General features: G+C 41.0%; 1 non-coding gene across 1 annotated transcript in view; it reads right to left on the bottom strand.

Moving 5' to 3' along the window:
- Nucleotides 1-7,513: 7,513 nt before the first annotated feature.
- The window catches only part of LOC128689157 (uncharacterized), a 50,303-nt gene continuing 43,607 nt past the window's right edge, over nucleotides 7,514-14,209 (bottom strand). The window contains exons 2-3 of the transcript XR_011391730.1: nucleotides 8,130-8,227; nucleotides 7,514-7,682 (exon numbers count right to left, since the gene is read on the bottom strand). This is a non-coding gene — a transcript (uncharacterized protein). The remainder of the gene's footprint in view (nucleotides 7,683-8,129; nucleotides 8,228-14,209) is intronic.

Below are 14,209 nucleotides of genomic sequence, written 5' to 3'. Positions count from 1 at the left end.
CCAGATCTACCTGGAGTTCATTACCTTTGTAACTAGTTCAGCTATCATAACTTTGGGGTCCAGTCACTGGACCCATTATGTACCTTTGTAATCTTTTGACTACCGCCCACAGGATGGGTATGGGGTGCATAATAAAGATAATAAACTAAACTGTGTGTGTGTGTGTGTGTGTGTGTGTGTGTGTGTGTGTGTGTGTGTGTGTGTGTGTGTGTGTGTGTGTGTGTGTGCGTACTCACCTATTTGTGGTTGCGTGTGTGTGTGTGTGTGTGTGTGTGTGTGTGCGTGAGTGTGAGTGTGAGTGTGAGTGTGTGTGTGTGTGTGTGTGTGTGTGTGTGTGTGTGTCAGTGTCAGTGTGTATGTGTGTGTGGGTGGGTGTGTGTGTGTGAGTGTGTGTGTGTGTGTGTGTGTGTGTGTGTGTGTGTGTGTGTGTGTGTGTGTGTGTGTGTGTGTCTCAACAATCAATATTTGCACCAATAACTCATTACAGTTGTGACCGGGTGTGGAAGTGTGAATTGCTCATTACTCTATAATTTGTTCATGATTGTAGCCATGTATAAACGTAAGTAACCATTCTTACAGAATTCATTACCTTTGTAACTTGTGAGCTCATTACCTTTGTACCTAGTTCAGCTATCAAAACTTTGGGAGCCCAGTCCCTGGACCCATTACGTACCTCTGTAATCTGAAAATACCTTTGTAACTTGTCATGATTGTGACCAGACCTACCTGGAGTTCATTACCTTTGTAAATTGTGAGTTCATTACCTCTGTAACTTGCTCAGCTATCAAAACTTTGGAGTCCAGTCCCTGGACCAATCATGTACCTCTGTAATCTTTTGACTACCGCCCACAGGATGGGTATGGGGTGCATAATAAACATATTAAACTAACTAACTGGATAATGAGAACCTCCAAAACTAGGGATGCCAAGCCCATGATGACACTCTTCAGGTCACTTGTTCTATCTAGGCTGGAATATTGCTGCACACTAACAGCACCTTTCAAGGCAGGTGAAATTGCTGACCTAGAAAATGTACAGAGAACCTTCACGGCGCGCATAACGGAGATAAAACACCTCAATTACTGGGAGCGCTTGAGGTTCCTGAACCTGTATTCCCTGGAATGCAGGCGGGAGAGATACATGATTATATACACCTGGAAAATCCTAGAGGGACTAGTATCGAACTTGCACACGAAAATCACTCACTACGAAAGCAAAAGACTTGGCAGACGATGCAACATCCTCCCAATGAAAAGCAGGGATGTCACTAGCACGTTAAGAGACCATACAATAAGTGTCAGGGGCCCGAGACTGTTCAACTGCCTCCCAGCATACATAAGGGGGATTACCAATAGACCCCTGGCAGTCTTCAAGCTGGCACTGGACAAGCACCAAAAGTCGGTACCTGACCAGCCGGGCTGTGGCTCGTACGTTGGTTTACGTGCAGCCAGCAGTAACAGCCTGGTTGATCAGGCTCTGATCTACCAGGAAGCCTGGTCACAGACCGGGCCGCGGAGGCGTTGAGCCCCGGAACTCTCTCCAGGTAAACTCCAGGTAAATATATCCTAGGTATATATATCCTAGGTAGTAGGGTGGTAGTCAAGAACCCCAGGGAGGTACTAACGTCCTGCCGAGTGTGAAACGGAAGCCTTTAATTGTTTTACATGATAGTAGGATTGCTGGTGTCTTTTTTCTGTCTCATGAACATACAAGATTTCAGGTAAGTCTTGCTACTTCTACTTGTCTACTTACACATGGGTGACACTACACATGCATGTACAAGCATGCATATATATATATATATATATATATATATATATATATATATATATATATATATATATATATATATATATATATATATATATATATATATATATATATATATATATATATATATATATATATATATATATATATACAGTGGACCCCCGGTTAACGATATTTTTTCACTCCAGAAGTATGTTCAGGTGCCAGTACTGACCGAATTTGTTCCCATAAGAAATATTGTGAAGTAGATTAGTCCATTTCAGACCCCCAAACATACACGTACAAATGCACTTACATAAATACACTTACATAATTGGTCACATTCGGAGGTAATCGTTATGCGGGGGTCCACTGTATATGTCGTGCCGAATATGTAAAACTGGTCAATTAGCAAGAACTCATTTAAAAATAAGTCCTTTCCGAAATTTTCTCTTATACGTTTAAAGATATATTTTTTTCATTAATATTGATGTAAAAATTTTTAATTTTGCACCAAAAGGAACTTAGAAAACTTACCTAACCTAATTATAACAAGAACAATTTATTTTAGCCTAACTCAACTAAATATACTTTAGATTTGTTTACAATAATATAATACTAGACAAACACAGTGAAATATATTTTTTTCGTTAGGTTCAGAATGATTTTGGAGAAATTATTGCATACACAATTTTCAGTTGTCCTATATGGCAAGATGAGCGTTGCTATTTAAGCCAAGATCGCAAGTTCTGCCTATTCGGCACGACATATATATATATATATATATATATATATATATATATATATATATATATATATATATATATATATATATATATATATATATATATATATATATATATATGTATATATATATATATATATATATATATATATATATATATATATATATATATATAACTGGCACCTGAACATACTTCTGGAGTGAAAAAATATCGTTAACCGGGGGTCCACTGTATGTGTGTGTGTATATATATATAGATATATATATATATATATATATATATATATATATATATATATATATATATATATATATATATATATGCAAACAATTACAGACAGGTAATCTTAACAATGCAAGACAAGCCACGGGGGATGGGGGAAGGAATCTTTAGCCCAAGTACTTTTCACACTTCTCAGTGCATCATCAGGAAATATGTAATGTTGCAAGGCAGCAACTGAAGGATTGAGGGGAAGTTTTTTCTCAGAGTAGAGCAGCGTAGGCTGACACCAGCCACAGTCTCTCTGAATGTGAGGCAGCAGTCTGTGTGCCAACCCTACGACCCTCCCCATCCCCCCCCACCCCACAGGGGGAGTAGACGGGGTCCGGGTTTTCAGCAGTGAAGGAACAAGAAATTAGAGGATACAACAACCAACATGGGGCTGGCTACTACATCTTTTAATCTGCTATTCCTTTACTGTTGAAAACCTGGAGGCCGTTTGCTGCCCCATTTGGGGGGGGGGGGGGGAAGGGTCGTAGGGTTGGCACACAGACCAACAATGGAGTAAGTCCTCGCATATCAGTACTGACGATGACAATGTCATTCCTGTGGTTCTTGATAATATAAGTTTTAACTAAAGCTGTCAATAAATGGATTGGAATATACAGTTACTTTTTACAAATTCAAACAACTGGTTAGGTTAAGTTAGGTAAGATCTGTCAGGAAACAGGGCAAGTGTATCCAGACACGGGTCTTCGTCATATGATGACCCACCGCTGGAGCTTTTGGTCATCTGACCGAGGCCTTCTGATGGCTTACCGGTCCACCCCTTTAAAAATTATGGTTATGATTATAACCATTTCATAAACAACCTGACAGGATCATTTTTTTAAATGCTGAAAATTGGATAACTATACAGATGGTTTATTCATTATGTAAATTCTCTAACATCGTGGGATGTACAATAGAAACATTAATATTTTTTACCTTTGGTGAAAAACTTTCCTTTAGTAATTAAAAGGAAAAGTAACTCAAGGTAACCAAAACTAAAATTTAACTTCTAATCTAAGTTAGATAAGGTTTGATTGGATTACTGGCCCAAAAAATATAACCATCTTCAATATTGGAAAGTGTACATAAAAATCTATGGCTAAGCACAAAACAGGACCTCAATTGAATATTAGCTGAAAATTGCACTAAAAGTCTGGCTTGTTTTGATGCAGTATTTGGGATGTTTTATTCTTAATTATAATTTTGTGTCTAGCATACTTTTGACTTTTTTTTTTTTTTTTTGCAAGAAAACTGATCAACACAATCATGGATAATTTTAACTAACAAATGTTTAAGTTCATTAGCTCATGAAATACACATTCATTAAGTCTTGAATGTATTGAAGGTTTTAAGTACTATATATGACAGCATCAGCAATATTTTAAGTACAGTGGACCCCTGAGTTTTGGCAGCCTCGACTTTCGTGAAATTCGACCTTCGGCGAGTTTTTTTGGAAAAATTTGGCCTCGAATTTCATGAAAAAACTCGTGTTTCGACGACTGTCCGGTACCCGTCCGCCCATCACCACGTACACAAAGCCAGTCTCCCACGCCATTCACGCTCAGTGTGCCATTGTTTACCAACATGTGACCATCACCCCATGGGTTCATACATAATAATTCATTGTTTTTTGTGATTACAACTGCTAAATAAGTCACCATGGGCCCAAGGAAAGCTAGTGCAAGCCCTTTAGTAAAGAAAGTGAGGAACACGATCGAATTCAAGAAGGAAATGATTGAAAAATATGAGAGTGGAGTGTGTGTTACAGAGCTTGCCAGGATGTATGGCAAGCCCCATTCAACCATCACTTCGATCGTGGCGAAAAGAAAAGAAATAAAGTGTGCTGTTGCTGCAAAAGGGGTGGATATGCTGAAAAGAAGGAAATCACAAATCCTCCAAGAAGTGGAGAGGTTATTGTTGGTGTGGATTACCAAAAAACAGTTAACAGAAGATAGTGTTATGCAGTAGATAATATGTGAAAAGGCAAGGCAGTTGCATGACGATCTCATAAAGAACATGCCTGCAACAAGTGGTGATGCTTGTGATTTTAAGGCCAGCAAAGGTTGGTTTGAGAGATTTAAGAAGCGTAGTGGCATTCACAGTGTGATAAGGCATGGTGAGGCTGCCAGTTCTGACAAAATTGCAGCTGAGAGTTTAAGGAGTGCATAGACACTGGAGAATTCAAACCCCAACAAGTGTTTAATTGTGACGAAACAGGCCTCTTTTGGAAGAAAATGCCAAAGAGGACCTACATCACGCAGGAGGAAACGGCACTCCCAGGACACAAGCCTATGAAAGATAGGCTTACTCTCATGTTTTGTAGTAATGCTAGTGGGGATTTTAAAGTGAAGCCTTTACTGGTGTATCACTCTGAAAATCCCAGAGTTTTCAAGAAATACAGTGTTGCCAAAAGCAATTTGTGTGTGACATGGAAGGCTAACAGTAAGGCATGGGTCACAAGGGGAATTTTCCTAGACTGGTTTAATGAAGTGTTTGGCCCCAGTGTGAAGAAATACCTCCTGGAAAATAAACTGTCACTCAAGTGCCTCCTGGTAATGGACAATGCTCCTGCTCATCCTCCAGACTTGGAAGAGCAAATCGTGGAGGAGTTTAGTTTCATCACAGTGAAGTTCTTGCCTCCTAATACCACTCCTCTCCTCCAGCCCATGGACCAGCAAGTCATTTCAAACTTCAAAAAACTCTACACCAAAGCAGTGTTTCAAAAGTGCTTTGAAGTGACCTCAGACACTGAATTGACCCTAAGAGAGTTCTGGAAAGATCACTTTAATATCCTCCATTGCATAAACCTTATAGGTAAGTCTTGGGAGGGAGCGACTTCCAGGACTTTGAACTCTGCTTGGAGAAAACTGTGGCCAGATTGTGTAGAAGAGAGGGATTTTGAAGGGTTTGTGGTTGACCCTAAGGAGCCTATGCCAGTTGTGGAAACTATTGTGGCATTGGGGATGTCCCTGGGGTTGGAGATGAGTGGAAGAGTTGGTGGAGGACCACAGGGAAGAGCTAACCACTGAAGAGCTGCAAGAGCTTCATCTGCAACAGCAAGAGATCACAGCTCAGGAAACTGCTGCAGAGGAGGAAGAGAGATGGAGGAAGGTGCCTTCTTCAAAGATTAAGGACATTTGTGCAAAGTGGACAGAAGTGCAAACCTTTATGGATGAACTTCACCCTAACAAAGCTGTTGCAGGCCATATTGGCAACATGTACAATGACAGTGTTGTGTCCCACTTTAGGGAAATCTTAAAGAAATACCAGAAACAGACCTCTCTGGACAGATATTTTGTGTGACAGGGGTCCAGTGACTCTCAAGCTGGTCCCAGTGACATTAAAAGAAGAAGGGAAGTAACCCCAGATATGGACTTCATACCTGAAGTCCTAATGGAAGGAGATTCTCCTTCCAAAAAATAGTGTACACCTTCCTCCTGTCCCCTCCTCCCATCTTCCATCCACGGAGAAGTCTTCAGTAAAGGTAAGTGTAATGTTATTATTATTATTTTAACTGCATGTACTTGATTTCTGATTGTTTTTATTATGTAAATCTTTATTTAATTTGAAAAAAAAATATTTTATTTTAATATTTTTGGGTGTCTGGAACGGATTAATTTTATTTCCATTATTTCTTATGGGGAAAATGGTTTCGAGTTTTGTGAATTTCGACTTTCGGCGGGCTCTCTGGAACGGATTAATCACGAAACTCGGGGGTCCACTGTACTATATATGACAGCATCAGCAATGTTCTAAGTAATATATATGACAGCATCAGCAATGTTTTAAGTATTATAGATGACAGCATCAGCAATATTTTATAGATGACAGCCTCAGCAATATTTTTAAGTACTATATATGATAGCATCAGCAATGTTTTAAGTACTATATATGACAGCATCAGCAATGTTTTAAGTGCTATATATGATAGTATCAGCAATGTTTTAAGCAGTATATATGATAGCACAAGCAAGGTTTTCTGTTAATATGGTTCTTTAGTTTTAGTGTAAGTTTCAACGTTGTATCTACGAATATTTTAGAACATTGATATTTAGAGGCAGTCTAAAAGGTTTTGGTTATTTTATCATTATCCTCAGGACAGACTATATGACAGCTTCTAAGGAAGGACATATGAGCACACATTCAATTTTTAAAAGCTTTCTTGATACCTGTATTACGACTATAAACATTAGGAAAGCCAAGACTTAAATACATCTAGTTTGAAAGAATAGAAACACATTGAAAAAAAATCTGCGTTGTTGGATTTACTGGCTATTGCAAATAAAAGTTAGAGATTTGTCAGGAAACAGGACAAGCATTTCCTGTTATGGGTCTTTTTAATTATATGACGACCCGCCTCTGGAGCTTCTGGTTATATGACTGAGGCCTTCCACTAGCTTACAGTCTACCCCTTTAAAAATTAATATTTGTAGCGAATAAATCTTGGATGTAATGTTGTGTAACTTTCCTCTCGGAACTTTGTTCTTAAACAATCTATTATGAATTATAGCTGCGGAACAGAATCATTTCATGTACGTGGTAGATGAATTGATTGGTAATGAAGGTAATTAGTAATGATAGTAATGCGTAGAAATACTAATAAAGTGTCGAGTTATTTTATGCCATGTGAGATCTCTACTGAAACATATCAGTCGAGAAGTCCTTAATTATTTTAACTAAAAACAGTACCATTTAGAGGAGAACAGGACTGGTACATAGGGATTAACAAGGAGACACTGAAGTAAATTAAAGTGTAGAGCCACTCACAGAGACAGCAGAGCCCCCGAAGTCCCGAGCAGAAGTTGCCGAATCTGCCAGCCAGAGCCAGACACTCCACCTCACCGTAGCACGTCCCGGACACACCTTTGTACTCACACAAAGGGTTACCGAAGATGTTGAATGGATTTAACAGCACTGCTAGTAGGAAGAAAAGAGCAAAAGACGTCGATCACAATGAGAAAGAGGCAATGTTCAAATGAGGAAGACGGAATAACTGATAACCACCTAATCTGGAATCTTAAATTCCTACAAAATGAACATCTGTAAATGAAGCCTCTCGTCCCCTAAAATACATTTATAAGCTCTTCGGAAGAGAACTGAATAAGCAGAATATTAACTCAAACGACATGTATCTCTTCAACTCCTCTCCTGAGTTCGGTTCCAAACAATCTCACACTCAAGGAACAACAGCATCACTACCAGAAGGAAGATCATAAACAGATGAGTGCTTAGTGTACTTAAGTACCAGAAAATCATAAAACTAAAGTGAACCATACTAAATTGAAAAAAAAAAAAGGTCTAAAACAATTAGTACTTACTTAATTAAAGAAAAACAGAATAATGTGCTAACAAGCAGCAACTTACATCTGGAGTTTTCTTGCATACTTGTTGGAGACTTAGGGCTGAGGCCCACTTCCACCGGAACCTGTGGCAGCGCCTGGCCCTGTGAGCAACACCACACCCTGCACACAACAACAATATGTTAGTAAGCAACCATAGATACAGCACAAATTTATATAGGGTGGGGATATTTTGTTAGTCAAAGAATTTTTCCAAAGAAGATGTTTCTGTGATTTAAAATTTCTAATATGTTTGTTTTTATACATAAAAGTACATATTTCAATTGGACTGAATTTTTGTATTGAAACTCATCTATCAATCAACAACACTGAAACCAACCCAACTTAACCTAACCTTAAGTAACCTAACCTAATATAACCAAACATAATTTAACCCAATCTAAAGGAATCTAGCATATTAAAGCCTAACCTAGATTCGAGTAGGCTAGGTTAGGTTAGACCCAGCTAGATTAGCTTAAACTGTATTAGATTAGGATGTTAGGTTAGGTCAGACTACATTAGGTTAGGTTAAGTTGGGTTAGATTAGAATAGGATATGTTACATTTGGTTAGGATGGGTTTGGTTAGATTTTGCCACCGAAGTTGCTAGTTTATTGTGCACCCTATATCCATCCTGTGGACGGTAGCGCAAGAGCATATGGATACACAAAAGGCCTAGGAACTAGGCCCCAAAACGGTTAACAGGAGTACATATGTTTTTTTTTATCTACATATCTACAGTTCACTTATTTGTTACAAGTAAATTTAGGAAATTTGCTTAGTATATGTGGTATCTTATTTTCATTAATAAGATATCTTGACATGTCACATGGGTTATTATACTGTCTGTCTCCGTATTCCTCAATAAGTGGACAATTAAGCACACAGTGTTCAAGAAAGTAACCATATACCTGACCTCATAATTTGCATTTAGTTTGATCATCATCTGTGTGTCTCCCAAACTGCCAGAGGTACTTGTAACCAAGCCTAAGCCTGGCCACTACAACATCAGTCAGTTGTCACACCCTGTGTCATTATGTACTGGAGTGCGATAAAATTAATGAATTTAGAAACAACTCACTCAGAAATGTTCAAGAAATGGCAAAGTATTTTATCCACAGTGGTATATTACAGACCATTCTGGAGAAATACCCTGACTTTGCTAGCTGTAAATAAAGCATTACCACATGTGTGCGTGTGTGTGTGTACTCACTTAGATGAGGTTGCAGGGGTAAGATAAGATAAGATAAGATTTCGTTCGGATTTTTAACCCCGGAGGGTTAGCCACCCAGGATAACCCAAGAAAGTCAGTGCGTCATCGAGGACTGTCTAACTTATTTCCATTGGGGTCCTTAATCTTGTCCCCCAGGATGCGACCCACACCAGTCGACTAACACCCAGGTACCTATTTGCTGCTAGGTGAACAGGACAACAGGTGTAAGGAAACGTGTCGAAATGTTTCCACCCGCCGGGAATCGAACCCGGGCCCTCCGTGTGTGAAGCGGGAGCTTTAGCCACCAGGCCACCGGGCCACCTGCAGGGGTCGAGTCCAAGCTCCTGGCCCTGTGTGTGTGTGTGTGTGTGTGTGTGTGTGTGTGTGTGTGTGTGTACTCACCTAGTTGTACTCACCTAGTTGAGGTTGCGGGAGTCGAGTCCGAGCTCCTGGCCCCGCGTCTTCACTGATCGCTACTAGGTCACTCTCCCTGAACCGTGAGCTTTATCATACCTCTGCTTAAAGCTATGTATGGATCCTGCCTCCACTACATCGCTTCCCAACCTATTCCACTTACTGACTACTCTGTGGCTGAAGAAATACTTCCTAACATCCCTGTGATTCATCTGTGCCTTCAACTTCCAACTGTGTCCCCTTGTTACAGTGTCCAATCTCTGGAACATCCTGTCTTTGTCCACATTGTCAATTCCTCTCAGTATTTTGTATGTCGTTATCATGTCCCCCCTATCTCTCCTGTCCTCCAGTGTCGTCAGGTTGATTTCCCTTAACCTCTCCTCGTAGGACATACCTCTTAGCTCTGGGACTAGTCTTGTTGCAAACCTTTGCACTTTCTCTAGTTTCTTCACGTACTTGGCTAGGTGTGGGTTCCAAACTGGTGCCGCATACTCCAATATGGGCCTAACGTACACGGTGTACAGGGTCCTGAACGATTCCTTATTAAGATGTCGGAATGCTGTTCTGAGGTTTGCTAGGCGCCCATATGCTGCAGCATTTATTTGGTTGATGTGCGCTTCAGGAGATGTGCCTGGTGTTATACTCACCCCAAGATCTTTTTCCTTGAGTGAGGTTTGTAATCTCTGGCCCCCTAGACTGTACTCCGTCTGCGGTCTTCTTTGCCCTTCCCCAATCTTCATGACTTTGCACTTGGTGGGATTGAACTCCAGGAGCCAATTGCTGGACCAGGTCTCCAGCCTGTCCAGATCCCTTTGTAGTTCTGCCTGGTCTTCGATCGAGTGAATTCTTCTCATCTACTTCACGTCATCTGCAAACAGGGACACCTCCGAGTCTATTCCATCCGTCACGACTTATGTCATCGCTCACCCTAATCTTGCCACCCTCAACACCATTGTGAATGAGGAGCTGATTAAAATATCGACTTGGATGACAGCCAATAAACTTACGCTTAACACTGACAAAACTTACTATATTATGTTTGGTAGCAGAGCAGGAGATGCACAAATTAACATTAAGATTGACAACACTCTAATTACCAGAAATAATGGGGGAAAATTCCTAGGCTTATACCTTGACAACAACCTGAATTTCAGCACCCATATCCAGCATATAGCCAAAAAAGTATCCAAAACAGTTGGGATCCTCTCCAAGATACGATACTACGTGCCGCAAAATGCCCTTCTCACACTATACCACTCACTTATTTATCCATACCTCACCTATGCTATTTGTGCTTGGGGATCAACTGCAGCAACACCTAAAGCCAATAATAACCCAACAAAAAGCTGCAGTAAGAATAATCACTAAATCCCATCCCTGGCAGCACACCCCCCCACCCTTCAAAGATCTAAACTTACTCCCAGTACAGTACATCCACACTTACTACTGTGCAATCTATATCTACAGGGCCTTAAACTCTAATATCAACCTTGACCTAAAACGCTTTCTTGATAGTTGTGACAGAACCCACAGGCATAACACCAGACACAAACATCTCTACGACATTCCCCGTATCCGACTAAACCTTTACAAAAATTCAATGTATGTCAAAGGCCCTAAAATCTGGAATACCCTACCTGAGAACTCTAGAACTGCAGACACATTCATCACCTTCAAAACTACCATTAGAAAACATCTTATCTCCCTGATACACCCCGTCAACTAACTACACAAATACCACCTGGTGGTTCACACTTACACTCGCTCACTCATTTGACCATAAACAGAAATATTAATCTCAGTCTTAAAATAATGAATCCTGTGATACTCCAATACTGAAACTATATACTGTGCCAAAACAAAAGCATTCACATTGCTAAACTCACAAACTAGTATTTAGTCACTTAGCCATAATACCAACTTACCTCATAATTTGTAATATTTTACAATTAAGAATAAAACTAAGTATGCCCGAAATGCCTAGCCATGCTAAGCGTTCTAGTGGTACACTCTGTAATCACAATTTTACTACATGTAAACCAAACAATAACCAAATTTCTGTAAACTCAGCATTGTAATCCTTATAGAGAATAAACTTTGAATTTGAATTTGAATGTCGTTCACAAATACCAGAAACAGCACTGGTCCTAGGACTGACCCCTGTGGGACCCCGCTGGTGTGTGTGTGTGTGTGTGTGTGTGTGTGTGTGTGTGTGTGTGTGTGTGTGTGTGTGTGTGTGTGTGTGTGTGTGTGTGTGTGTGTGTGTACTCACCTAATTGTACTCACCTAATTGTGGTTGCAGGGGTCGAGACTCAGCTCCTGGCCCCACCTCTTCACTGATCGCTACTAGGTCCTCTCCCTCTCTGCTTTCTGAGCTTTGTCATACCTCTTCTTAAAACTATGTATGGTTCCTGCCTCCACTACTTCACTACCTAGGCTATTCCACTTCCTGGCGACTCTATGACTGAAGAAATACTTCCTAATGTCCCTGTGACTCGTCTGAGTCTTCAGCTTCCAGTTGTGACCCCTTGTTTCTGCGTCCCCTCTCTGAAACATCCTATCTCTGTCCACCTTGTCTATTCCCTGTAGTATCTTGTATGTCGTTATCATGTCTCCCCTGATCCTTCTGTCCTCCAGTGTCGTCAGTCCGATTTCCCTCAACCTTTCCTTGTACGACATTCCCCTGAGCTCTGGGACTAGCCTTGTTGCAAACCTTTGTACTTTCTCTAACTTCTTGATGTGCTTGACCAGGTGTGGGTTCCAGACTGGTGCTGCATACTTCAGTATGGGCCTTATATACACAGTGTACAGTGTCTTGAACGATTCCTTATTAAGGCATCGGAATGCTATTCTCAGGTTTGCCAGGCACCCGTATGCTGCAGAAGTAATTTGGTTGATGTGTGCCTCCGGTGATGTGCTCGGTGCTATCGTCATCCCAAGGTCTTTCTCTCTGAGTGAGGCCTGTAGTCTTTGTCCACCTAGCCTATACTCTGTCTGTGGTGTTCTTTGCCCCTCCCCAATCTTCATGACTTTGCATTTGGCAGGGTTGAATTCGAGAAGCCAGTTTCTGGACCACATGTCCAGCCTGTCCAGGTCTCTTTGAAGTCCTGCCTCATCCTCATCCTATTTAATTCTTCTCATCAACTTCACATCATCTGCGAATAGGGACACTTCAGAGTCTATTCCTTCCATCATGTCGTTCGCATATATCAAAAATAGAACTGGTCCTAGAACTGACCCCTGTGGGACCCCGCTCGTCACAGGTGCCCACTGTGATACCTCTTCATGTACCATGACTCTTTGTTGCCTCCCTGTCATGTATTCCCTAATCCATTGCAGCACCCTCCCCGTTATATGCGCCTGATCCTCCAGCTTCTGCACTAATCTCTTGTGGGGAACTGTGTCAAAGGCCTTCCTGCAGTATAGGAAAACGCAATCAACCCACCCCTCTCTCTCGTGTCTTACTTCTGTTACCTTGTCATAAAACTCCAGAAGGTTTGTGACACAGGATTTGCCTTCCATGAACCAATGCTGGTTTTCATTTATAATCTTGTTCTGTTCCAGGTGTTTCACCACTCTCCTCCTGATAATCTTCTCCATGACTTTGCACACAATACATGTCAGAGACACAGGTCTGTAGTTTAGTGCCTCATTTCTGTTTTCTTTCTTAAATATAGGGACTACACTTGCTGTCTTCCATTTCTCAGGTAATTGCCCAGTTTCAAGGGATGTGTTGAAGATTGTGGTTAGGGGCATGCACAGCATCTCTGCTCCTTCTCTAAGGACCCATGGGGAGATGTTGTCCGGTCCCATCGCCTTTGAGGTATCAAGGTCACTTAGCAGCTTCTGCACCTCCTCCTCGGTTGTTCGTATGTCATCCAACACTTGCTGGTATATTCCCTCTTGATGTTCCCTTCTGTGCTGTTTTGCCAGAGCCCTTCCTGTCTCTACTGTAAAACTTCCTTAAATCTCCTGTTTAGCACCTCACATACCTCCTGATCATTTCTTGTGAGTTCTCCACCTTCTGTCCTCAGTCTGATCACCTAGTCTTTGACTGTTGTCTTCCTCCTGATGTGGCTATACAACAGTTTCGGGTCAGTCTTGATTTTCGATGCTATGTTATTTTCATACTGTTGCTGGGCCTCCTCCCTCCTTACCTGTGCATACTCATTCCTGGCTCTGTGACTGATCTCCCTATTTTCATGTGTTCTCTGCCTTCTGTACTTTTTCCATTCTCTGTTGCACTTTGTTTTTGCCTCCTTACACCGTTGGGTAAACCAGAGGCTCGTTCTGGTCTTCCCATTGTTTCTGTTGCCTTTGGGAATAAACCTTTCCACTGCCTCCTTGCATTTTGTTGTTACATATTCCATCATATCATTTACTGGCTTTCCTGCCGGTTCTCTGTCCTACGGAACCTCCTGCAGGAAGTTCCTCAACCCTATGTAGTCCCCTCTTTTATAGTCAGGCTTTTCCCATTCA

The sequence above is a fragment of the Cherax quadricarinatus genome, chromosome 8, assembly GCF_038502225.1.
Source record: "Cherax quadricarinatus isolate ZL_2023a chromosome 8, ASM3850222v1, whole genome shotgun sequence".
Taxonomy (NCBI): Eukaryota; Metazoa; Arthropoda; class Malacostraca; order Decapoda; family Parastacidae; genus Cherax; species Cherax quadricarinatus.
Note: the sequence above shows the minus strand (reverse complement) of the source record. Positions and strands in the feature narration are given on the sequence as shown.